General features: G+C 38.8%; 1 protein-coding gene across 1 annotated transcript in view; it reads left to right on the forward strand.

Moving 5' to 3' along the window:
• The first annotated feature begins 14,849 nt into the window (after positions 1–14,849).
• Positions 14,850–26,640, forward strand: part of TBXAS1 (thromboxane A synthase 1) — a 269,800-nt gene continuing 258,009 nt past the window's right edge. The window contains exon 1 of the mRNA XM_063308553.1: positions 14,850–14,927. The gene's annotated coding sequence lies outside the window, so the exon portion shown is untranslated. The remainder of the gene's footprint in view (positions 14,928–26,640) is intronic.

Genomic DNA, 26,640 nt, shown 5'->3' on the forward strand with positions numbered 1-26,640 from the left:
AAAAGAAGCAGCAGCAGCCAAACACTCTTCCCATCTAAACTCTAGGCATTGTTGGAGAATTGTAAACAGAGGCTAAACTTAGCTCAATCTGATAGCCAGAAAGAGGAAAAACTTCCTACTCCACCCACAGCTGCTATTCAGTGCCTGCCCCATTAAGGAAAGCCTGGGAAAATTTACAGGCTTGCAACTCAGTGATTCCAATGAGCAAGCATCCCCACTGGAAGAGAAAGGGATTTCTCACTTCTGCAAAACACACTGTGACCCTATACCAGTGTTTCTCAACCACACTGGCTGGGGAATTCCAGAAGTTGAAGTCCACCCATCTTAAAGTTGCTAAGGTTGAGAAACACCGTCCTATATGATATGTTTGTAAGACTCTTTGTTGTCTAAAACGTTTACATTAATTGCCTTTCTGTGGTCCCCATTCTAAGAAATGAGGGATCATTCTCCCTCTTTGAGGGCTAATGGGTGCATTTGAAATTTTGAGAGGATGCAATGGGCATTTGTACAAAATGACTGCCCTGAACTTGGCCAAACACAAAACACCCATTTCTCAGATGGCAGGCTGGTGCTGCTCCCACCCAGGGTGCTCCCAACCAGTTTGCCTTTCCTTAAATCACTTTCAAACAAAACACTTGCTGCAGGTCTCCATAATTTTATTTTCAAAATATGCCACTCAAATCTGTTTGGACACACACACACACACACCCGCATCATTAGGAAGAGATAGGAGGCTTGAAGGTGATTTTTTTGCTTGGAAGCACACTACTTTCCTATTTATTTCCAATGAAAAGAATTTTAAATAATTAAAATCAGGTCAAGTAGGGAGCCTGGCAAATTGGTGCTCATAGAAATGCCCTGGGACACAAGGCCTATTATTTCAGGGATAAATGTAAATCCTGCCTTTGCTTTAAAAACCTCAAAAGGGCTATATGGCTGTTTTTTTAGGCTGGATTCACAGATGAACCAATCTACAGTTTGCTAACTCATGGTTTGTTGAATAAGCCAGAATTGGCTAGATATATACAGCATAGTAGCATAAACCATAGTTTATAACTCACATTGGCTAGTTTACACATCTGAAATCCCCAAAACCAAAAATGTTATGGCTTAATGAGATATATAAACCTAACCACAGACCTGTGAGGAACTTATAAGGTAGGTTAGGTGGAGGGATTGTGGCTGGATTCACACATCACACTAAGTCATAATATGGGCTATTTTATTTCAGTTGAGTGCAATGTGTGAATCCAAACACCATCTCTCAGGCTGGGGTGTTTTTGAGATAGTGTTGGAAGGTTTTATGACATAGTGTTAAGTGTGAATCAGGCTGTTACAGCTTATTGGCTATTCTGGCTGAATGTGTAAACCTAGCCATTGTAGCTTAGTCAGCAAGTTTTGGTTTAAAAAAATCATAGCTATGTTTGATGTGTGACCTCACTAGTGACTGACCAATCCACTATGGAAAGACAATGGCAATGCACATACAACATACTAAATCAAAACAAATCATCTTATAGCTTACTATGATGGCTTACAACATGCTAACATGCTAAAGCATGGAACCTATGCTCACACTAGCTTAACTGATGGTTAACTTAACTACAATGTTATTTATTTGGTTACACCAATGTTTTGTATGTGTGCGTGCCTTCAAGTGAGTTTTTGACTCCTAGCGACTGCCTGGACAAGTCCTTGCAGTTTTCTTGGCAAGGTTTTATGGAAGTGGTTTGCCATTGCCTGCTTCCTAGGGCTGAGAGAGAGTGACTGGCCCAAGGTTTTGTGCCTAAGGCAGGCCTAGAACTCACAGTCTCCTGATTTCTAGCCTGATGCGTTAACCACTATACCAAACTGGTTCTATACACCAATGCTTTGGGTTAGCATATCTCACTGAACTGCTGATTCAGTTCTTACAACTTGCTTAGCTAAAAAGCTGTTGGCTTATTTGTGGTTCAGTATGATGTGTGAACACAGACAGTAGATGAGAGTGGCAAGGAAGGAGGCGGCAGATGGACATTTGCATTAATTAATAATTCAGTTTTATTAATGTCACTGATCAATACTCAAGTTCATACAGACAACACAAAGCACAATCTAAAATTCAGATTCAAAGGAAAATTAGGTAACATAACCCTTAATAAAGCATATGAATCCTTATTCTATTTATGTACGCCTCATTCTTCCCTAAATGCTGCCACTCAGCCATTATAAACAGCCAGACAGAATCTTACCGCTTGCCATGTAATTCTAGAATCACAAGTAAGTGGCTAACATAAAAATCATCTGTGCAACCAGGGATTTTGCAAATTATAGGATATAACAAAGTCTTGCAAAAATCCTTATAAAAGGAGCCATGTTGGAGAATGTGAGCATTTCGATTACATCCACTCCACAAGGGCAAAATCTTTTGTAATAGTGTTTTTTTTATATATATACCTGCCTTCAACAACTGCTGAGGGAAGGATATTAAAGTGTGCCAAAGTAAATGCTCTATGCTATTTTGCTATAAAAAGATGTTCCAAATATTTTGTCACCTGGGGTTTGAACATCCTTTTTCCAATTATTACACTGGTGGTGATTCTATTATGATCTATCTGTGCGTCAATATCAATTATCCTGTCTTAGCAGTGTTTCAGCTTTATCATACCCCATCCTCAGAAGCATCTATAGGGAAAGCCCAATATGAGTCATTCTGTGAAGCCAATTCAGTGGCCTGCTAGAACCACTGAAATGGAGCAGAGTTTATAACACAGCTTAGAAGCTGGCACAGAAAAAGAAAATTATCTTAGATAGCTTCAATGAGCATGCCAAAGAAACACAGGTTATTGTTCTTACACATTCAGCCCTCTCAAGCATAAAGAATCACACGTTTAGACATATTAGGTTAAGAAGTAAAAAGAATCTTACTGACTTTATTCTTTGCTGCTTCTGCTACATCCATCTTGGTGGAAAAGATGAAGTTCCTTTGTTCTTCTTTTCTTTCTAGTTACATAGTTTGCCCTAAACTCTCAGCCCTACAGCTGCCAAAAGGCGTGTGAAAGGAAGGGGCAGAATCCCTCATCAAGGCCCAAGCACATGGCCCTGATGAAGAGACCAGCATCCATGCTGCCTCTCCCTGGGTGGAGAAGGGGGAAAGAGAGAGGAAGTGGGAGTGGCAGCAAACAGCTTCCTCTGAGTTGCATTTTGGGCAACTTAATTCACATGCAAAATGAGGCATGCTGGATTTGCCAGAACCTCCAACATTCTGTTCTCTACCTTCTGCACTGGGAAGCCTGGAAGTGATCAGCTAGGCTTAAAGGCCTAGATCTTGTGGGCAGAAGCTCCTCTTGAGCCAAAAATTAATTATTTTTAGTCAAGTTCTGGACTCCATCTTTTTCAGTTTGCTTCTAATCAAAGTGCTGCATTTGGGACATGATTTTCCATCTGAAAAACTGTTTTTTAAGAACGTGGATTGTATAATCTTTATTGCAGAGGTTTTCCCAGGATGTGGTCAAAAAGTCAAGATGGTGGCTGCAACAGTGTGATCAAAGTTCCACGTGGAGAATAACAGGGCTATGTTTTTTCACATACCACGTGAACTTTTCACATAAGCCCTGTTGGTTGAGCTTTGACCTCACTGCGGTGGCTGCCATCTTGACTTTATGACCATATCCTATGGATACCCCAATTACCGCTAGTAGTGTGGCTGGTATATAGTGGATGCCTCTTATATAAAAATGCAGGGCTGCACTGCTCCTTTGTGGTTTCTGAGTAGCATGTAGGAAGTGGAATTTAAAATTACAGTACCAGAAGAATGAAAAATCCTGTCCAGGTAATTGAATCGTACCGCTGATTTAAAATTCTATCCAATAATAATCCATGTTCAAGTTCTGGGTCTTTTTGCAAAAGCTATAATGTTAGTCATACTATAATTCAACTATAAATATTGTTCCTTGCAAAAACAAAAACAAAAAACAAAGATATATGTGATAAAATGCACCATCTATATATTACAGCACTGGGATATATCTATTTGCCATTTAAGGGGATTATATTCTATTTTGTCAGGTTTTCAGCCTGGATATATACAGAATTAAAGAGCAATGGGACAATAAACATCCTGGTTTTGCCTCTTGATGTAGCTCCAACTCTGCCCTATAGTTTTACTACTGAAACATGATCAGATGTGTGCTTGAAATCAATAAATGCAGCATATAATGCAGACTTAGGTTGTGATGTATATTATTCCACTAGGTATCTTATAGCACAATTCATGGCACTAATGTGCTTCTACCGGCTTGCTCTTGTGCTAAAATACTCTGCAACTCCAGTGTAGGTGTCTCATATACCTTTTAACTGTGTTTAACAAAACTGGGCAGTAATTAGCCACTTTGTCTTTTTCCCTTCTAAAAGATTACTCTAGCTGTACCCTCTTGTCTTGCATAAATGGCTGTGCTATCTATATATATGAATAAAGCACATTAAAATTGGAGCTCACAAATCCAGATTATTTTTAATCTGCTCTGGGGGAATTAGGTCATCTGCCCTGGTGCTTATCCAGCTGTTAATTGATTAATGGAACAACTTCTGATACCAAAATAGGAAAGGGGTAGAACTCCAGAATCTTTTTCTAAAGAGAATATAGGACTGGACTTGTCTGCATAAAAAGCATGAAAATATTCTTCCCATCTCATAACTGGGATATGATATTCCAAAACAAGAAAGTTCCAGATAGATAAAGATAGATACTAACCTCCAAAAACTGGAAGTGTACTTTGATTCAGCAGCTTTCAATAGTTGATCCCATTTTTCCATTATCATTTTTTTCTTTTTCAATTATCTATTTGTTTTGTTTTTTAGATCATAGGAATTTGGACATAAAAGACAATTGGCATTTTTTTTGGCCTTATCAGAGTCTGGATCAAACCATGATTTAGTGGAACCATCTTGATTTGTTACTTTCTTTTGTTAGTTTTAAAGGCTATATGAAGGCCTTGTACTAAGGTTTTATAACAAATCAAGGTTTCTGAGGTACAGAGGTTTTTATCCTCAGTATCAGATGTAAATTGCAAGTATTCAATAGTATTTAACAGCCTAGTTAAGAAATTGTTACTTTATGCTGTCCATCTGAATTGTCTGGCTTTAATCTCCTCTTTAATTCCCAGTTTCAGTTCACCCTTAGTATATAAATCCTGCTTTCCAAGTTGAAGCCCTAGCGTCACAGGCAAATAATTATTAAGCAACAATTCGCCCTAAATGTAATCAGGGATGCAATATGTTATGTGAATCGCCACCTCCTATTAAGTGAACTTCCTGATAGCTCATTATCAAGTTGTCCAAATAGGTCTTCAAAGAGCAGCAATAATAATTAATTTGTGCTTTAGTAGTGTTGGGAGGAAGATATGCATTCACTAGTATGAGACTAATATGTTTAAATTTAACAACTAGTGCCTGCCTATCAGTCTAAGGGGGGCAGTTTAATACATGAAATACAAAGTTTAGAATAAATCAATTTTCCTAGTCCTCCATTGGGCTTCCCCTACTTTCACTCATATTGGCTGGCAGGACGATTGAATGATACCCATCTAAACTCATTCCTTCCCTTACCCAGTTTTCTGATATAAACATCATAACAAATTTAGATAAATAGCTTACAAAATGCAAATCTTTATATATTGTATTCCAACCTGGTATTTGCCAGGAGATTGACATGAAGAAACGGAATCAATTCTCTGACCCAGCCATCTCTTCCAAAGGCACAGTACATACAATGGTTTGTTCTTCTAAGAAAGCCACAGTTTATCTACTGGTATTCAAAGTGGACTGCTAGTGCTAATCACTCACGACCAGGATATGAGATAATACTGCTCTGCGTTGACTGTTTTCTTATTGTTGACTTTATAATCTTCTAATCTGAATAAGCTGTGTCATTTAGAAGATTTTTCCTTCCAAGGTATCTTCAAACTCACTGTTCTATAGAACTTTTTCTTGATGTAAAATTAGTTGAACTTTTAACTAATATACTGTATGGTATCTGGACACTTTCTGCTCTTTTTCTACATTTACTTTTACTTTGCAGATTAGCATCTTGTGCTGATTGTAGAGATATATAACTGCAGCCTGTGGTCTGTTCTTTAAATTGGTCAAATCTAGAAAATTATGTTCCGCTCATCAGTTCCACATTTAACTGCCCCTTGCCTGAACCTCTGCTGTGATATAATGAACTGCTGTGTCTGGTTTTTTGCTCAGTGCGGTCCTTGTGTTCTCTTCATTGTGTTTTTTTGCTTTATTTATTACTGTACTTAGCACCACACTTTTATCATATATTTTAACTGTCATCAACTGTTTTAGCTATTTTTACAAGAGGTAATAATATATTTTTCACAGTCCCTCATCTTAGAATGATGTCACTTTGTTCTATCTTAGGTAACATTTTGAAAGACTATATTGCAGGGTTCCTCAACCTTGGCAACTCTAAGCTGTGCGGACTTCAACTCCCAGAATTCCTCAGCCAGTCCACATGTCTTAAAGTTGCTGAGGTTGAGAAACACTGCCATAGACATTGTAACTAAGTTTGCCAGTGTCATGCCTGGGATAGGATAGGGATCACTAATCTGGGCAGCAAATTTTCTGCCAGTATACTTTTCATTGGATCAGGAACTGTGGATAGCAATTTAACTCAGCCATGAGACATAACCCACAGGATGGAATGTTAAAGACTCTCCCCAACTAGCTATTCTTATCAAGACCACTGTTTTCCCACTGCTAACATCAGCATAGAGGGAACTGTGCTCAGCAAAGGAAATGTTTATCCCTGCTTCTCCTCCATCACACTGTTTTCAGCCCACCACTGTGATGGGCAGAATCTATCCATTCTGGAGGGTATTGTGATGGAGCTCAGAGAGGAGGGAGTAGAGAGTGCATTCCAAGCAGATAAACGTTCCCATAGCTTGAATAGTTTGGAGAGTGTGGGGGGCCGAGGAAGAAAGCTAGACTTGCACCGCCCTAGATTCCGATTCCCAAGAGTATTTTCCCCTTTAGCTCAGTTAAGGAACCTTTAGTCTGGCAAGATTCTGTGTATGGTAGAAACAATAAAATGAACTAGAGTTGCATTTCCAACTCAGTGTGGTTTCTTCACCAAGTTCCCCTGACAGGTATATGGAATCAATCCTTCACTGCTTTAGGGAGATAAGCTAGTCTGGTATTGGCTGCTTTTCGCACAACGTCCACTTATGAAGAGTTGTTCTCTCCTTGCTGTTGTGAAAAAGGATCTGCCCTTTTATTAGCAAGAAGAGCCTTTAGCTAGTCCACACATAACACTAAATCAGGATTTCCATACCATGGTTTGTCCAACTAGCTTAGTTTGCACATAATCCACAAACAAACATTATGATTGAGCTATTTTGTGTGAACTAGGCATTTGTGTCATGGATACTGTACATACATGCATCTGTGGTTCACAACTCATGTGGCCCATGGTATCAAAAAGAATTGCCTAGCCCAGTGTTTTTCAAACTTAAATGTCTTAAAGTTGCCAAGTTTGAGAAACACTGGCCTAGCCCAAGCCAGCACTGATGGAAGAAATCTTACCTTTTCACAACCATGGTACACACAGAATTTAATCCAACTGAATTTCACTGTGTGGTTAAAGAACATTTACATTCCAACTTCCATTCTTTTGGAAAGTTAGGTTTCTTAGCATGTCATTGTGAACATTTTGCTGAATTTTCTCCCTCTTTCATAGATAAACGTAATAAACTCTCTTGCATACATACTTTTTTAAAAAAAATAATTTTGAAGTTTTTAGTAAACATAGTAAAAACTAATATAAACTAAACTAAAAGGAAAAAGAAAAGTAAGAGAAAAGTTCAGAAGCTGCAGGGAAAAGAAAGAAAAAAGAAAAAAAGGTAGAAGAGGAAAGAAAAAGAAAAAAGAAAGATAATAATAAAGAAGTGGCTTCCAATCTTTATCACACTGAGCATAAGCTAATATAATAACTTTTTACTGTCTTTTAAAATTACAAATAAACCCCTCTCTTTCCCATAGCCTAACTCCTATCTATGTGCAATCCACAAATTGAGATATTATCAGTCCTGGTTCGGCAAAAAGTCCATTAGGTGTTACCAGAAATATCAAACAAATAGTTTGTCCCTGATCAAGTAGTCAAACTTTATATTATCAACTCTCTTCCATACATGCTGACCTTGATGCCACCCTTGTTTTAGAGTGAAAAACATTCAGGATTTCCTCTATAAGATTTTATTGAATGAATTTCGGTTGCTGACACATGAGATTACTGCCAAGATATTTTGTTCTGTTAGTTCCACAGCTTGTTTGTGCCAGCTGGATCCATCTTGTGGAAGACTCAGGAGAGGCTGCTGGTCCGTTGATTATGCATCAGACTGTACCAATCGGCTATAATTCCCAGAATCTCTAGCTAGCCTAGGGAATTCTCAAAGTTGTACTCTCTAAACACCTGGAGAACACTAGGTTGAGGAAGGCTATTATATGTGATCAGTCAGTCAGTTTTGATAAATTAATACAATTCTAGTTTTAAAAAGACCTCTGCAAAAATAAACGGGAGAATATGTCATAAAGCGGTAGATTGACAGGTAGTTGAAGAGAATTACCTACCACGTCCCCCACCTCAGCCTTCTCCTCCCCAAGGCTAAACATATCTAATTCCATCTGTCTTTCCTCATAGAACTCTGTGCATCTGATGAAATGAATTGCAGCTCATAAAAGCTTCTGCCTTTTAATGAAATGTGTTAGACAGAAAAGGTGCTACAAGATTCCTGATTTTTTTTCTCATAGAATATATCTACTATGTTGCTTTCTTCTGAGTCTGTTCCACCTTTGGATGTGTTCATAAAACAAAAAACTATAGTCTAGATCTGTACAACCACTAAAACATAAACTATGGTCTACAAACCAGAAAGGCTGGATTTACACATGCTGACTCATTCTTGTTTTCCTATGGTTTGTTGAATAAACTGCAATTGGCTGCATTCACAGATTACAGTATTAGGGTTGCTGGATCTGACTGGAAAAATCTGGAGAACCTCTAGATAGCAGCAAAGATTTTTCCAGCCCAGATCTGGTAGCCTTGCACACGACATGTTACATCAAATCTAAACAAACTGCATTAAGATTTAGAATGATCATAGGTATTCACAGGGGCAAGTAACAGGATGTGCATCATGATGTCACGATGCAAACTTGACTCCTTACGTACTCATGTGTTAAATTACAATGCAATATGAACAGGCAGAGTTTGCATCAAGATGTCATTAGAGAACTTTCATGATTTTGGGGTCCTCATAGCTAGCTGCAGATGCCTATGAGTACATTGTGTGCAATTTGGCTCTAGCTCAGCCATAAGGTATTTAATGCTAAGTCAAAACCAATTCAGTCACTGCATTTATATAATGATTATAATTATATGCCATCAAATTGTTTTCAACTCTTAGCGACCACACAGGCTGACCTTCTCCATGATGATTCATCCCTAGCCTGGTCTTTCAGGTCTTCCAACAGTGCACCCATCATTTCTACAACTGAGTCCATCTATCTTGCTGCTGGTTGTCCTCTTCTCTTTCCTTCCATCTTTCCCAGCATTAGAGCCTTTAAACAATAAACCATGGTTAAAACATCATGGCTTTGTGCAATACAATCACCTATTTTAAGCCAGGCCTTAGTCTAACTTAATAAAAAGGACCTTCCTATGTAGCTGTGATTTGTCACTTAATTGTCAATTAAATCTTGATTATTTACCTATGATTGTCTGCTACCTGTATAGTGACTAAGATACAAGCTAAAGTCACTAGCTAGGGTGAAAGTGGCAGGCCTTATCCTAACACCAAGCCATCTTCCTATCATGCTCCTCTAGCACGTATTATTTCTCCTCCTATATCCTCTTCTGCTTTTTATGGATTGGAAATATGCCATCTACCAAAAGAAATTTATTTGACTAGATTGCCTATTAATATTTCTTATAACTCAGATGCCTGGATAGGGCTTGATAATATCAGCTGTCTGCACATAATCAAAATGAAAAGCTTTCATCACAATATAAAAATATGTCAACCAACTTCAGTGTGTTATTTCAACCAATCTTTTGGAATTCACTCCTCACCATCTTTGCATTGAAAGGCATCAACTTAATTTTTCTATCTTTGACTAGTTATGAAACCTATTAGCATGCTACATTCAAATGAAATATAAATAAGATCTTTATTTATTTATTTTTAAACTGCAAATTGTTTCAATTTTTTCCAGTGTGAGTGCAAAGTTTCCCTTTCTTTCTTTTTTGCTATTTTCTAAGGCTTCAGTTTTGGTGTCGGCATAAAGAATGGTTGTTCCACCAACGGTCCTAAGGGTAATGTAATACATATATATTTTTATAACTTGCTCCTGCTAAGACATTAGGTGGCAACATAATTTAAATCTGAAAAATAAATATTTTAAAAGGAAATACAACAGAAATTGAAACAAAGAATCTCTCTTTCCTGTACACATGAATCAATTAGTCTGGAGACCTCTTCATGCAGAAGCTGTCTCAGTTCGAACCCTTTAATATTTTACTCTGCCTATGAGAGAATTTGCCTACGTTAGTTTTTTTTTAATATATATGCCCCATAAAAACTATATATATGATGCCACTACTTACTGTCTACTCAGCAGATGAGGGAAACAACTATATAAATGGGATATGGGGTGGGTTGTTTGCTTTTCCTAGATGTATAACATCATCTATTACAGTACCACAACATTCAACAATATTTTACAGACCCCTCCCATTACTTGTTTCATAGACCTGTGGTTTTAAGGCTTTCTGCTTAAAATTGCTGTCTTCAACATGTATGATTTCTGCTTTTCCAAATAAAAATGCATAAGAGAGACAAGGAGCAGCTAAATCAATATGCAAGACTGGTTAGCTCTGTTTTGTCCTCAGATGTTTGTGACTATTATTAAGCAAATGAGAGACACTGATGCATTTTTACATGTGAAAAGATTGCATTTGTCTTGGTGGCCATAACACAGGGTAAAAGCCTTAGCTGAAAATGGTGTAGGTGAGAATGGGTAAAACACAAAAGAGCAGCTTAGATGTATTTATTTATTTAATTTTAAAGGAAATCCCTTGGGGATTTGAACATCACACTATGTCTGTGGCTGAACAGTAAAACAAATGTGAGATGTGTGCTGTAACAGGAAAGAAGTGTTAGTTTATATAATTTTTCTTACACAGGAATGTCCTCCCCAAATCATGGGAAACGTATACAAACTGGCCTTCCTCATACAGCAGCATTTCAAGGAGGCTCAGTTACATAATCCAGAGAGGCCACACCATTACTGCCTACCGTCTGTGGAAACTGCTATGGCACCAGCTTGGGAATCTTAAAAAAAAGAAACTGACCCCACCACTTACACAGATGAATTAATTCCAGTCTAAAGCATGAGCAGGTGAATTGCAACTGTAGATCTGCATGAGCATCCCATACCCTATTTTGGGACTCCAGGTTTTATTCAATTGCACTGCTGAATTTCAGTGGCAGTTTTTTGGGGGCAAAGCAATACTATACACAGAAAAGTAGTGGAAGGCCTAAATTAATCTTATCTGTTAAAATACAAAGAATTTACCTGCCCGCAAAGTGTGGGGGAAAAAAAGAGAAATTCTAACCTGTAACTACTTTGCATCATTGTCTCACCTACCCCTGCCTTTGATCCCCTACATTCATGTTGAAGGGTAGTTCCAATAGAAGAGAATATCTGTAGCTCAGGGTTGAACTGTGGAGTCCTTGGTGCTCTCTGAGCATGGTTGTTTGCTTGCAGACGTTTCATTACCCAACTAGCTAACATCATCAGTGCTAGAGAGCATGGGGTTTGTTCCCTGTTTATATACAGTAGCTTGCCTTGCCAGCATTGGTGGGGGTGTGGTTATTGATTAGGGTATCGAAATGCAGTCTTTGGTAATGAAAATATGGCTACATGATCACATACGTAGACAACATTGGCTCAGTTGTTGGCTGTGGCATAAAGAATTGCACATGTGATTCAGTCTTGGGTGGGAAGCATAATCCTCACAGTTGTGCTCACAAAACATGACTACCTATTTTTAACCTAACCATTGATTTCTCTTTTAATCCAGATATGGGATCAAAAGACACTGAACCATAAACTAATCACTCCAGTTGGGTTTACGTGGAGCACAAACTATGATTGGCTAATTATGGTTTGATGCAAACGTAACCAAGAGATAAGCAGTGGTGGTCTTCAAAGGAGGAAGAGGCTGATGAGGACAAAAGGAGAGAGTTTGTATTAGTAGATAATTGTGGCCTACGGAGGAGAACTGGTTTTAGCTTTATTTGTTTGTTTCCACATTTCACTTATACTTTTTCATAAACTGCTCAGAAATAGGATTGAATTTGTATACTCCTGCTTTTCCTGGCATGACATAGCTTGTGGGTGCTCTCTGATGGGATTCACTGGAAATGCTATGGCACAGATTATTTATTAATTTGTTTATTTTACATCATTTCCACATTGCCTCAGTCAGTTACCTTTCAGCATTGGGCAATGAAGCCATTCATAAAGCACATTTACGAAAATAACCCTACCTGAACCCTCATTAAAATCACTAAAGCATAACAAGAGCATAACCAAAATAAATAAATACAATTAAAAGTCACCCATTGTTCTTTTGCTAGGAATCTAAAGCCTGCTGAAGAACAATAGTTTTCAGGGCCTTCTGGAATGCCAGAAGCAAGGCATCAGTGGTGGGGGAGAGTGAAAAAAGTCAAGATTTTAATTTGTGTGTGACGCACATAAAAAAAGGGCTTTGATTGTGTGGTCACAGCTGCTGTTGTTATTTTTTTGACACTCAAACTGATGGGGTCAAGCAGACCTCTGGGGCACTGTAGTGTGGGAGCCACCTTGGAGTAGGCCTGCCTTCCCTTTTCCCTCTCACAGGGGTCCGGCTTTAAGCAGACCCTGAGCAGAATCACGTTGTGGGAAGTGGTCCCTGAGTTAATCCAAATTGATTGAGTTTATGCCACATATTACACCAAAAATGATTTTGTGCAATAACTAAAGCACTAAAGCACTAAATTTCAGGGTGCCACAAAGGAATGGAGCATCTGGGTTACCGGAGGGACTGTCTTTTCCCAGTTAATTCTGCCTGTTCAATCTGGTCCGGCAGGATGGGTACGCTCCAGGTCCTGTCAGCCAAGGAATGCCGGCTGGCGGGGACCAGGAGACGTGCCTTTTCTGCTGTGGCGCCTGCCCTCTGGAACATCCTCCCTCCTGAGATTAGGATGGCCCCGACCCTTTTGGCTTTTTGGAAGGCCTTGAAGACCTGGCTTTGTGCCCAGGCCTGGGGCCCCCAGTGTGTTTCATGGCTGTGCTAACACCAATGGTTTTTAAGATCTCTCGGCTGTATTTATATTTTATTTAATTTTTTGGTATTGTTTTTATTGTTTGTTTTTATTATTGTTAGCTGCCCAGAGTCACTGGTTTGAGATGGGCGGCTATATAAATTGAATAAATAAATAAATCTGAGCAGAGAGTAAGAAGTACAGGCTTGGCTGCAGAACTGAAGGTGGCTTCATGACAGATGGGGACTCTCTTATCAAACTGAGCTTTCTCATCCACACAATACAATGAAGTGGGTCAAGGGCAGTCCCAGCACCTTAACCAGATGGAAAAATCCAGGCAACTCCAGCCTAGGAGAGAGATCACTGAGAGGGTACCCTGCCTTAACCTTATGTTCTGGTTGGCCTAAACCCAAAGGGACAATTGCTTTGAATTGAACTCTCCCTTCCCACCTCTGGATAGAGCGATGGAGGTGTGGTGAGGAAGGTTTTGTCATAGTGTCAACTAAAAGATGATGTGATGGAATGTGAGGGTGACCTTGAAGAACAGAGGGAAGAGATGCTGCCCAGGGAACAATCAGCTCAAAAGAAAGGAAGTCCACAAGAGGGTAATGGTCTAAAGAAGAAACTTAGGAAAGACTTCCCCTGACCACTCAAGCGATAAATAGGGAGGGTGGGAGATTTGTACTTTCAGACTTGCAAGATTCTGTTAATATAGCCTTACAATAAAGTAGAATTAATTCATCTAGTTGTATTCCTGATTTACCTGGAAGAGCTGACAGGAGCACCTTCTACCAACATACTGCCTGTTTCTCCTTTTTAAACATTTCACGCTATACACAAGGCATGTGGGAGTGTGAGAGAAACATGGTTAGAATGGGAACAGCTCCTACTTTAGTAAAGGACTAGATTTTCGAAGTTTTTATTTGCATTTATTTACTTAAAACTAACGGCTTAATGATCGTATATGAAAAAGATCCATTAAATCAAAATACTAAACATCTTTAAAAATCTCTCTCTCTCTCAATGTCTGCAGTGTGTTATTATAAGTTCATTATTTAAATCAGTTTTTTAAGAGACGCAGTAATGGTCTCCTTACTCTGATAATAATGAAGTATTGCTAAGAAGCCAGTACACAAAGCAGCCCCATCGAAACATCGTTTTCGACCCGTATGTCGACAAGCATGAACGGGAGGCATACATTCTTTGAACATACAGCATTTCCCTTAAAGAACAGCACGGAAATATTAACACTACAACTCCCAGCATCCATTTGTACTGGCGAGAAAATTTCCCTTTCCTATAGCACGCTTGGACTAGTAGTTTCAGCGTTCTTCGCTCGGCGTCAGGTTTTGAAACACCTGTCTCAGCTCGGAGAATGCTTTCTTTGGGGGGAAAAAACGGAAGGAATTACAAACTGGCCCCACCCTTGGGCTGTGCAAATCACCCAAGCCGCTTTGAGAGCCAGGTGGCCAAGAACTTGTAGTCGTCCCACGTCGAAGTTTCAGGCGAGGCGTTTCGGTTAAGTGTAGAATCGTGCAGAAGCGTTTGATTAGCAGACTCGGCTTTGCTTGTTCTGTGAGTTATCAATTTAACATTCTTATTATTGGGGGAAAGAAAGCCCGAAAGTATGCCTTTTCTAAGGGGAACACGTGCAAAGGGTCCTGCAGAGACGAAGTCTGTGCCCCAGAGAGGAATAAAGGGCCCCGCCCACTCGAGGAAGAGTTAAGAACCAGCTAAAAGTGAGGGTCACGTGTGCGGTTGCAACTAAGAATGAATGAATCTGAGATTTAGCAGTCTTGAGATGTTTCTTAATCTCTATCTTTTTTTCCCCGATGTTGATTTTGCTACTCCCGTTTGGTTGGTTTTTTTCGACTACTAAATTGGGGTGGTGGGACCATCAAGAGGCATGTTTTTAGTATCTGTACTATGATGGCAGGTTAGTTTAGCTGTTTTTGGACGCAGTGAAGTCAAACTGGGAGCTGCTGTATGAAAATGCGGGAAAGAGGACGGCGTTTTTACAGGGTATTTCATGCCTCTTGCGAGGTTAGCCTGAATTTGGAAAATCTGGTGGAGAGGCTGGACTTTTCAGCGAGACTCGGTACCTGGATGGGTTCCTATAACTGACTAGTTCATGATTTACTTAACTATGATTTACCGAATTAAGCAGCTCATGTTTGCACAAAATATTGGAGCACAAACTAGCAACCATACCTTAGCCAGGGTGCTATGAAACCCCGACTTATGGTCTTGGACCTGGGAGACTTGGGTTAAAACATGCCTTTTTGGTATTTTAATTTTGGTTAAATATGATTTACTTACCTGTTTTTTTCCTTTTTATCAATATGTAATCTATATCTATTATACAATTAGACTTCAGTAGTAAGCAATCAGCTGAAGACCGAAATCTAGAGTGTGTAACTAACATTCTGAGGTACTCAGTTTCTTCTTTCTAAGGTTATACTCAATTTTGTATGAAAAAGTCAAATGTTATGCTTGTAATATTGATATCCTAAATTGTGATTAATATTGATAAGAATACATCTTTCTTTTTTCTCTTTCCAGTACTCCAAGTTAGCTAAACAATAGAACGTTAACAACTTTAATACTGTACAAATATCATTGCATTGAAATAATATAATGTATCAAGATATATAACAATATAATAAAAAGAAAAAAAAACATACTTTTTCCCATAAAGCCAATACTGGCTGCCTTTACAAAGCCAGTTACTGTCTTTTAGCTTAGAATCCCAAACTGGGTTAGGAAGTTTAAAAAAAGGAAGGATGGGGATCCTAAATTGCAAACTGGAAGGGTGCCTGCACTCAAACTGCCTTGAACCTAAAGATGAAACATGTGATTAATGTCTTGTAGTACAATTTTCCAGAATAAGTTTATTGTAATGGCAGCAGAGGTGGTGGCTGGGTGATTGGTGATGTGAAATTATGATGAATGGCTATGGGGTTCTCTTTGTACTGATCTCTAGGCTGCTCCTTTATTAGCACTAGCACTTACTTGCTAAAGAGGAAAGGAAATAATGGTGGGTGGCTGATATGGGAAAATTACACTTTTAGATGGGAACTGCAGGGCATCCTCTCTACTTGCATGTCCAATTGTGCTAAATCATAAACTGGTTTACAGAGCACAGTGGTAGGGTGTACCCCAAAACCGAGCCAAACAAATCACATCATGGCTGTAATTTTTCAGTCCTTTATAAGGAACCAGTCTAAATACTGGAGGAAGAAAGGATCAGTATTTTTAGATGTGAATGAATAGGCCGTAACTCTTTTGGAAACATGTGATTAATTCCTAGTAGTACAATCATTTAATTTTTTTAGGCTCAAAGTCCAAAGGGTGGAGCAGGCTAGTACAGGCTTGTGGTGTGGTTTCTTCATGAGAAGGGGATAAAAGGAAGAATTTAGTACAGCCAGGAGCTAATAAAGTTGGCAGTTCCCCGCCCTACGAAATTAACACTTACCTGACCACCAGAAATTTAGGAGGTGAGATTTTCCCGTCATTTCCTCTGTACTTGCATGGGAGAAGTGTGACAAAGAGGACTTATTCCAATAATTACTGAATGCATGACCTATCATAGCTTTGTGTTTTTGTGGTCTTCCATCATATCCTATTCAAAGAGAAATATATTAGATGAGAAGTCTTTTTATATGTGATTGACAGCAGCGATTGGTTGGTGAGTATTCAGTTGTTTCTAGAGATGAAAATCTAATGAAAAGAAAAATACGTAGCATTTCCTGAAGTATATTAAAACGGAAGGGAAAGTTAAAGTTATTTATGAGAAAATAGAGGAAAGTTCATGCTAAGTAATACTGGAGCCGTATAAGACTAGCTAGGATTTTGCGCAGTAATCTGTGCAAGTCTATTCATAAATAAATTGCACTGAATTCCACAGAATTACAATCTATACGCAAGAAGGTTTGTGTAGATTGTAATCTAAGTAACTAATGCATTAGCTGTGACTGTAGAAGACCTTTTGTTTAGAGTTTTGGTTCTGAAGGATTGGGGTGTGATATTAATGCATAAAACCGTATTTTTGCAGTCATTTAATATTCAGGGATTTGTAGAGAACTGGGAATTATTTGCAGGAGGCAAAAAATAAATAAAATACTATCTTTGAGAGCAGGAACAGTTAATATGGCAGGTGTTCAAGGGCTTGTATTTAAGGAAAGTTGAGTTTGCAATGGATTCTGTTCATGTCCTTAAATTAACAGTGATTTTTAAAAGATGATTTAACAAATCAGTTGAGGTAAATGTTTCCTAAAATGACAGTCGTCTGTATGGCTGCATTTATATGACATGGTAATCATGGTTAATGTTAACCTCAGATAAGAAACATGTTTTATTTCCCAGGCTATGGGCACCTACCCTTGTTTGCTTACCCCTTCCTCTTTCCATTTTAACTGCTTATATTTCTGCAATCTTCTCCTTTTCCTCTTCCTGCAACCTCCAAATAGCCAACATAAAGCATAATAAGGCACTCTGCCTTACGAGCAATCTCAACTGTGGATTGCAGTTGTATAGTGAGCTAATCGCAGTCATGGTATGGTTTTGTGCCATGATTGGTAACCTTTTCAGATACCATGTGCTATTGTCTGGAGGTGCCTTGAGAATCTGGTGTGTTATCCAAAGATGTCATGTGAATCCACCCTCTGGGAAGAAGGGCAATCTCTGTATCTTGACCCAAAAGAATGGTCAGTGGAAATCCAGCCTGAAAAACGAACAAACAAGTTGCATTAGTGAAGGATGCACTATTCAGGAGGAAGACTCCTTTTTTCCCAAGTTACAAAATTTAACACATTCCGCTGTGGAAAAACACATTGATCACAAGACTTCTCTTGGACTACTAGTCTAGAACAGTGTTTCTCAACCATAGCCATTTAAAGATACGTGGACTTCAACTCCCAGAATTCCTCAGCATGCTGGCTGGGGAATTCTGGGAGTTGAAGTCCACACAGCTTAAAATGGCTGTGGTTGAGAAAAACTAGTCAAGAATGAGATATAGTACATAATGCATGAAATAAATTATAATCAGATAATTGTGTGTGATCATTTTTACTTGCTTTTACATGCTTATCCTTAAAAAAAGATAAATTTCAACAATTACAGGTTTAGAATTTAAAAAAAAACATTAAACAGGCAAAAAAATTATGTTGAAGGTAAATTTAGCCGATTTGAAATCAGACTTGAAATCATCAATGATAAATAAAAATAACATGGACAGTATTTGAGTACTTCTAATGCTTGCGCATTTTAAAATATAAAACATGCCCATTTGATTCATGTGCGCAAAAAGTGGTTTTTAAAGTCTAAACTAATGTTTTTCTACAAGGGCTCTTGTTCAGTATCAATGAAAGGTGGACAACCTGTGTCAGAGCATTCGTTAAGGCATGAAAATGCTTCCGGCAGTCTTTATAAGGCCACCGAAGGCTTTAGTAGCAAATCGTTCAGTGTAGTTTCATCTGCCATTTTTAAAGTAATCTATGCATCATGAATAAGGTGTAGAATTCTGGTCATTATTATTTCAGACTGCAGGTGACGGGGTATATCATATTTTTCAAAGCTCCCTGAGGGTAACATGCTCACTGCAAGTAGTGTAGGAGTTAGTTCACAGAGAGGAAAGTCAGGTTAAATCTTTTTATTCAGAGTGCTAATTAGCTACTTGCAAGGATTATTTTTAAATGACTATATCTTTCCTTCCTCTTATCTGACAATACCTACCAGAATTGTATATTCTTACTTTCTATGAACTTGATGTGTTTTAAGGTAATTAGTTTTTAGTCAGTAGTGGAAACAAAGAGGCACAGCACTTCAAAGACTACTAAATTTATTACTGTGTAAACTAATCTTTAGAATGCACAAGATTTTGTTGTTTTTGCTGCAGCAGGCCGACATGGCCATCCTTCTGGAAATTATTAAATATTACCAGGGACCTTGTTAGATTTACTTGATATTAATTGTTGCATCTTTTAAATGTGCAAAGGGGAATCTAGACTAAACAGCAGTAGAAGTAAGGCCTACGGAGTTCAGTAGGACTTGTTCCTGAGTGTGTATAGAATTGCCTTAGAAACTTGTGTATCAGATAATCCCAGTGGTGTTTTTAAAAATGGTGGGGGAAGGTAAGTATTGAGAAATTTTGGATGCAGCTGGGAGTCCTGACAGTTACCATATGTCTCTAAAACAAACATGGGACTGGTTAAATCTTCAGCACCAGGTGACAGGAGCATGAATTTATCATTTCTCCCTGAAGCCATTTGCTTTCTACTATTGAAAGATAACACAATTTGGCTTTATTGTGAAGGCATATGGGGACATGGCCTGTTTACCCAGACCCATTTGCATGTTGGATATTTGCAGTGGACTTTCACTGTACACACCCAAAGTATATGGTAGCTAATATTCATGACCTTAATTACATCCTTCAGTGCTTGATGGGAAAAAAAGGACAGTAAGTTTTTAATCAACTTAACTCAACTGCCTTCAAACTGGTATGCTTCAGGTTTCTTGGAATGCAACTCACATAATTTCCAACTCACGTCATATTTAGTATTGGTGCGTGAATGAGAGAAACAAATTCACTAATTGATTCATTTGTGATGCAATACTAGTAATTCTTACCCTTTCTCTAATTTGTGGTGTATAACTGCTGATGTAAAATGCATTGTGTTCACAAAAGGTTGGTAGACTCTTCTCACCATCACATTTAGTCACCTGTTCACTTGTTTGCCTCAGCAGATGACAAGCTTTCTGGATTTGGAAGCTAAGCAAAACTGGGCCTGATTAGTATGTGGATGGGAAGCTATCAGACAAAACCAGGGCTGTAGACTGGACTGGGAAGTAAAAAAAAAATCCTAGAAGAAATAATTGACAAATCTCTTCCATCTTGTTGCTGAGAAAGTGACATAGATGTACTCATGAGGCCACCAGAATGTGAAAGAGATTCTACCTTAGTTCTATCTATACAGTTGTCTTATATTTTGTTAATAGCTTATGATCTGTTTTTCATTAATTTGTATTTTTACAAATTAGATTTGCATTCTTGTTCAGGACGTATTTTGAAACTAGTGGTTTAAACTTTGCTAAAGTGCTCAGGTTAGTGGCACTGACAGAATATAGTACCTTACTATACAGTGCCTCTAGCTTTCTGTTGATTATATACAGTAGGAATAAATGTAACATTTACCAGTGCATCTTTTCTGAGATTAATATTTTAAGACAATTAGTTATTTTTTTCTTAATCTCTCTTTTTCTCTTACAAATTTGGAACCAGACGCTTCTGGTAGGAGAAATGTAGATATTTGGAAGTTAGAAAATAGAAATAAGCAGTTCATCTCTTGAAAACATATATTAACACCTGAATTATAACCATGCCTCCTGCAATAGCAAAATGTGTATTGGCCATTATATCCATGTATTTGGCAAGATTTACAGTGACCTTTGATTTAAAATAAGTTTCAAGGACAACTTGCAATCAGCTACATTACCCAATGTCATTTCCTCAGAATTTCATTTCTCTGGGTGATTCTGATCACGCCTAGACATCTATAAGGAACTAGGTGGGGGAATGTTTATAGATGGCTTTTTTCCCATAGTGGGTGAAGCAAAAAACTGATGCAGTAGCATTACTTGAGTACCATAGTTCATATATTGAGTTCAGGCATAATTCTGCTTGGTTGGTTTAAACATTATGTGTTGTGAAAACCCAGTCATGATTTAGCTAATGAACTATGGTTAAACAATATAACTTTGTACAGTGTGTGAACACAATTCAGTATGAGCTTATTTTTCCTATAGGTTTATTTTATTTATTTTTCCTATTTATGTGGTCGCTAGGAGTTGAAAACAACTTGATGGCACATAATCAGTTAATTAGCAGGGTTATATAGACTGGTGATTCCCAGTCTGTAGTCTAGGGTGTGGATATGAAACAAAAATAATTCAGTCAATTACTAAATTTGGTAAATTTTCAGCACTTTCACTTAACCTTGTAAGATATTAGGGAAGAACACTTAATGAGATTTGTTGATGTCAGTAAATGTTGTGCATTAAAAAAAAGTAAGGATTTTATAGAACTGTTTGAGTGGTCCCTCAAATTCATTCATAGCCATTATATTACTGATCCCTATTTTATGTGGTGGTCCACAAAAGCTCTAGACGATAATGCAATGGTTTGTATAAAGTAAAAGATTGTGAGCCGAGCTGCTGATTCAGCTCTTACTTAGAGGTCTCCCAAGTTAGCTAGGAGGAAGGGAAAAAAACAGTGTGAATATTATAAAACCCATCTGTTAACATCAGAACTGTTTTCATCTTTGCAAGCTACACATTTCCCTTGGTAGATGGAAAACGCATTTGATAATACCTTACATCATGTCTGCATCTGATAGGACCCAATTTACATGTCTGCAGATTCTCACAGCAATTGACGTAATCTGCTGCAGACCTAACAGTAACACTAGTCACATTCTCTTTCCATCGCCCTCCCCAGGTGTTTTAACTGTCTTACTGGATGGAAACCTGATGGTTGTCCTAATGTAGGTATGGCTGCAATATGGATTAACATACAGGGTGACAATTGGAGCAGCATGCAGCCTAGTAAAATAACTTCAAACAGGCATTTTATTGATTTATCCTGTGGATTCCTTTGTTGATTAGATTTGCATACAATAGCAATCAGACCAGACTATTGGTGGTTAATAGCAAAATAACAGTGTATAAGTATCTAAATACAATGCCCATGGTAATTAAATAAAAATTAACCCATTTGTAAAAAAATCACAAAACCTTATATCATCACTAATAACTGTGTACTCAATGAAACCTTTCTCTATAAGGCTTCTGAAAAAGTTCCATGTTTAGTAACAGAAAGTTAACAATGTCAAAGTCTCATCTCTAAAGAGAGGCTGTTCTGTTACACCAGTATTTCTCAACCTTGGCAATTTTGAGATTTGTGGACTTTGACTCCCAGAATTCCCCAGCGAGCTTGCTGGCTGAGGAATTCTGAGAGTTGAAGTCCACACATCTCAAAGTTGCTAAGGCTGAGAAACACAGTGTTACACCCATTGGAAAACAGTGCCTCATTTTACAAAAGTCAGGGACCAACAGCAGTTTCTCCTAGGATGTGCAAATCAGATGGGTTGATTCTGGTTGGAGGAGGCAGTCTTAAAAGTTTAATGTTGATAGTATCAGCTTGGGGCTGATGTACTGAGCTTGCATATGAAGGGGTGAGGGTAATTTAACCCATCCTTTCTTACTACCAGGGTCCTGAAAAAAAAACTCCTGTTGGCATGGTGAGAAAATGCCCACTGGCACAAATGGAATATTTTATTCCTAAAGAAAATGCTAGCCTCTTGTGGCGCAGAGTGGTAGGTGGCAGTATTACAACTGAAACTCTCCCCGTGACCTGAGTTCGATCTCAGTGGAAGCTGGATTCTCGGGTAGCCGGCTCAGGTCGACTCAGCCTTCCATCCTTCCAAGGTCAGTAAAATGAGCACCCAGCTTGCTGGGGAAGGTGATGACTGGGGAAGGCAATGGCAAACCACCCTGCTATAGCCTGCCAAGAAAACGTTGCAAAATCGGCATCCCTCCAAAGGGTCAGACATGACTTGGTGCTTGCACAGGGGACCTTTCACCTCACAAAGAAAATGCTACCCTCGAATTCATTTCCTCCAATATAATTCAGAAGTTCTCCATTAGCAGATAAATATGTGTTGGACCAAAGAACCAGAATTCTTCTCGTTCTCCTAAGTTTAGTTAGCTGGGTTATCATTGGGAGAGCTCTTGTCAATTTTCTGAAGTTAAACTCGGTTTGATCAATCCAAAGCTTTGGACTGTTGACTTTACAGCATTTATTTTTAAATAGCCATTCAGAAATGCCATAGTCTTTCATGTTTGTAGGAGAAGGAAAGAAGCAGAAAGGGAAATATGTGAGATGCAGAAGCATCAGTGCAGAGATTGCCCATTGAGATTGTGGACCAGGAAGTGCCTCAGATGCAGTGACTCACAACTTGCTCATGACATCTGAGGAACCTATTGAAGCTGACTCAAGGAAAACACTCCAATCACCGATAGGGAAGAGCTTGTTGATTGTAATTTTCTTGTTTTGAAGCAGTTGCTTTCTGGATCCCAGTGATGTGGCAAAGCATTTATTGATCTAGACTTGCATTTGGAAGTGTTGGTGCAATTGCTATAAAGACAGGAACAACACTTGGGATGTGTGAAATGCTGTGCAAAGCTGCTAGTGAACTCATTGATCTTTGTACTTAATCTGCAGAGCACAAAGGCAAGGTATTGCATGTCTTATATAGAACAGAGAGTTTGGATATTGCAGAGGCCAGTCATTTTAGGAGTGACTTCTGTTGTGTTAGTGATTTAGTGAGCCTATGTCCATGTGCTTTGGTGTGATAAGAATACAGGATGTAAGAGGAAATTAGAGCAGCCTTAAATCTTGGAAGATATGATTTTAGGATTAATTATGTTATTGATTAAATTTATTTTACTGTCAGATCTCTCAATGCTTTAAATAAAATATAAAATAAAATATAAAATGCAAATTAAACCAGAGCATTAAAAAAACAGCAATAAAAACAACTGAAAGGCTGCTTTGAAAGGTCTGCCTTTATATTTATGGGGATACAAAGTATAGAATACTTGTTTCTGAGATTTGCCAGAGAAGGTACAAAACTTGATTTTTAAGCTTTTAAAATGTGCATAATTTTGTTAAAACAAAAGTATCCAAATCAAGGGAGAATAACCCAAAAAACCTCAAGGGAAATGCTGTCCTAGAGGGCAGGTGCTGTGACAGAGAAGGTATGTCTTCTGGATCTCACACTATGGCACTACTTAAAAGATGGGTCCCAAAGTGTATCAACTCTGTTGGATCTTATGGTCTCTTATGGGATAGGCAGAGACAGCTAGAGAAAGGTTGTCTCTCAGATATCCAGGCCCTATGCCATGTAAGGTTTGTAGGTGATAACTGTCACCTTGAATTGCACCTGGAAGCCTACTGGTAATAGGTGCAGTTCAGGTAGGAAAGGTTACATGGCTGTACAGAGGCACTCCATAACTACTTGTGTTCTGCATTCTGGACCAGCTGTAGCTTCTGAGTGGTCTTCAAGGGAAGCCCCATGTATGGTCCATTGCAGTATTTCATAGTGAAGTGACTTGGGCAGAGTATCCACTTCTAAAGCAAGCACCTTCTCTATACTTGTTAGCAGCAGCTTAAAGGAATTACTTGTTTGAAGTTGAGGCATTATGAAGGTGGTGACCAGGTGGAACTGTATTGCAACTGTCTTGCCACCTCCTTTAACTCAAATACATATTTTTCTGAGCCTCTATTGCTAACTTTGAGGTGTTGCCTACAGACACAGTGAGGGTGCCCATGCTGAATCTAAAGCAGTGATTCTCAACCTCAGCAACTTTGTGGACTTCAACTCCAAGAATTCCCCAGCCTCTAGATCAGTGTTTCTCAACCTCAGCAACTTTAAGATGTGTGGACTTCTACTCTCAGCCCAGCTGGGGAATTCTAGGAGTTGAAGTCCTCACATCTTAAAATTGCTGAAGTTGAGAAACACTGATCTAAAGCATCTTTCCTTTCATATCTTGACCAGAAGTAGTCAGAGAAACATTTTTAAATGGTGTGGAGCTGCTTTGCTTTGTTCAGAAGTAGGTCTTCTTGCCCAGGGAGTAAAAAGCTTACCTGGGATGGTGGAGAATGCCTTGGGATGCTAAAATGGATGGTGGGCATCAGTGGATACTTAGTTTTGCATCAATGAATACTTTACATCCACTCTGGCAGTCATTTGGTAAGAGTGCTCTTGATGTTGTCAAAACTCCAGATAAGCCCTCTAGTACAAATGTTGGATTAAATCCATTTGGCCTGTCTAATCCAACGATCTGTTCTAGTAGTATTCAGCAGATGCCTGTAGGGAATTGTAGGTTTTCTTATTTGTGCATGGTCTATTGTGTTATGAATCTTCAGGTAATGTGCATTGTGTGTGTGTGTATTTAAAATGCAGTAAAGCACATAAAATACTAAAATGTATAAAAACCAAACCATTAGCTGAGAGAGATCAAAGGCTGACATGAATAATTAGGTGTCAACATGTACCTTAGTCACAGTGGAATTGGAATGTGCCTTTTCTGTAGGGGGATCCCCTTAGGTTTCTATAAATTGGGTGCCACAACAGAAAGGGTCTTTTTACAATTTGATACCAATTGTCACAAGTTTAATCTCCAGTGTGGCTAGTTTTAACTTTTTTAAGCTTTTGTTGTTGTTTATTCATTTAGTCGCTTCCGACTCTTCGTGACTTCATGGACCAGCCCACGCCAGAGCTTCCTGTCGGTCATCAACAGCCCCAGCTCCCCCAGGGATGAGTCCATCACCTCTAGAATATCATCCATCCATCTTGCCCTTGGTCGGCCCCTCTTCCTTTTGCCCTCCACTCTCCCTAGCATCAGCATCTTCTCCAGGGTGTCCTGTCTTCTCATTATGTGGCCAAAGTATTTCAGTTTTGCCTTTAATATCATTCCCTCAAGTGAGCAGCCTGGCTTTATTTCCTGGAGGATGGACTGGTTTGATCTTCTTGCAGTCCAAGCCACTCTCAGAATTTTCCTCCAACGCCACAGTTCCAAAGCATCGATCTTCCTTCTCTCAGCCTTCCTTATGGTCCACTCTCGCAGCCATATGTTACTACGGGGAACACCATTGCTTTAACTATGCGGACCTTTGTTGTCAGTGTGATGTCTCTGCTCTTAACTATTTTATCGAGATTTGTCATTGCTCTTCTCCCAAGGATTAAGCGTCTTCTGATTTCCTGACTGCAGTCAGCATCTGCAGTAATCTTCGCACCTAGAAATACAAAGTCTTTCACTGCTTCCACATTTTCTCCCTCTATTTGCAAGTTATCAATCAAGCTGGTTGCCATAATCTTGTTTTTTTTGAGGTTTAGCTGCAAGCCAGCTTTTGCACTTTCTTCTTTCACCATCATCATAAGGCTCCTCAGTTCCTCTTTGCTTTCAGCCATCAAAGTGGTATCATCTGCATATCTGAGATAGTTAATGTTTCTTCCAGCGATTTTAACTCCAGCCTTGGATTGCTCAATCCCAGCATGTCGCATGATGTGTTCTGCGTACAAGTTGAATAGGTAGGGTGAGAGTATACAGCCCTGCCGTACTCCTTTCCCAATCTTAAACCAGTCCGTTGTTCCGTGGTCTGTTCTTACTGTTGCTACTTGGTCGTTATACAGATTCTTCAGGAGGCATACAAGATGACTTGGTA

This window comes from Candoia aspera, chromosome 7, assembly GCF_035149785.1.
Source record: "Candoia aspera isolate rCanAsp1 chromosome 7, rCanAsp1.hap2, whole genome shotgun sequence".
Taxonomy (NCBI): Eukaryota; Metazoa; Chordata; class Lepidosauria; order Squamata; family Boidae; genus Candoia; species Candoia aspera.